Source organism: Apteryx mantelli, chromosome 1 (assembly GCF_036417845.1).
Source record: "Apteryx mantelli isolate bAptMan1 chromosome 1, bAptMan1.hap1, whole genome shotgun sequence".
Lineage (NCBI taxonomy): Eukaryota > Metazoa > Chordata > Aves > Apterygiformes > Apterygidae > Apteryx > Apteryx mantelli.
In genome coordinates this window covers 146,744,586-146,746,051 of record NC_089978.1, presented here as the reverse complement: position 1 = coordinate 146,746,051, position 1,466 = coordinate 146,744,586, and positions in this window count along the sequence as shown.

The following is a 1,466-nucleotide window of genomic DNA, read 5'->3' as shown; positions in this document are numbered from 1 at the left end:
GGCGAGGGCTGGGGCTGGAGCTGCCGAGGGAGCCGAGCGCCGAGTGGGCGGATGAATGCGATCGATGCGCTCCGCGCTCCCCCACCCCTGCGGCAGCCGCGGGAGGAGAAGGGGAAGGGGGAGCTCCCCGCCCACTGACTCAGGCGGGGCGGGGCGGGGCGGGGCGTGCGGGCGCGCGCACGGGCACCGGCGCGCGGGGTGGAAGGGGCGGGGCGCGGCAGCGGTTGCTCGCGCGGGCGGCAGAGGCGGGGGGGAGGGGGCCGGGGCTGCTCAGCGTGGCCGCTGGGGCTGAAAGCTCAGGGTAGGGGGACCGTGTTGGGGGAGAGGGTAAATAAGTGTGATTTCAGTGTTTGCTGCTTCCCCGCGGCGGGGACGCGCGGCCCGGGCCCTGCCCACCCGTCCCAACGGCCGGGGCCCTGCTCTGCCACCCGCCCTCAGCCCAAAGGCACCCGCTGCCGCGTCGCTCCGGGCACAGGGCAGGTAGGAAAAGGGGCTTCCGTGTCCGTGTAAGGCTTTATACCGGTTTCTAATCAGGAGGCTCTGTTTGCTGTTGGGCAAGGTGGAGCGAAAGAAGCTCACTGTGTAAACAAGAAAACGTTTTTATCCTTACTGGGTCAAGAAGAGGTCATAAAAGCAGAATTACTGTAAAACTTAAATACCTATTGATGTTTTAATAATTTCAGTATTTAATAATTTTCAAAATTAAATGCAAGGCTTTTATTAATTACCAGTGTGCTCTGTACAACAGTTAATAAACACATATTTTTAGAAGCAAGTTAACAATTGCCCAGTGAAGCTTACTTTCTCATTAAAAGGCCAAAAACTTAATTCCCTTTAATTGATCTAATTAGATCTACTGCATAGGTCATTCCTAAGCTTGTGTTATATCCAAAGTGGTATGAATTTTCTGAAGTATTTATGTCGTTTGGTCTAAGACATAGCAAATTCAAGCTTATTCCTAGGGTAACTCCAGTGATGTCAACTGGGTTACACCAGGGATTAATTTGGCTGGTTCTGTTTTCTCCTTTAGGTTGGAAGGTCAAAAATAAATACATTGTGTCTACCCAAGAATTTTAATTTAAAAGGCTGGAGCTTTGTTCTCTGTAATTGTGTGTGACAGAACTTCCAGCTTCTTTCGTTCTCAGTACGCATCCAAGGCACTGCACTTTTGGGCAGCATCCATCTGAGCATGTAAGGCATTAACCCTTTGGGACAATGCCATCTAATTTGAAAGCTGTGTTCCTGTGATTAATTCATGCAAATAAGCCAAAGCCCCAGTGCTGCTGTTCAATGCTACTCCCCGATGCTCAGGTATTAAGACTCAGGTGGAAAACAGATGTTTTTGAGCAGCTGTGTGAAAATTTCTCTTCAAACAGAGCCTAGGAAAGATCAGATGAGCTGTTTTCCTTGTATTCTTGAAGCCAGTCTTTTCTGTCATTGAAATCGGTGACAGAAATCCTATGGAC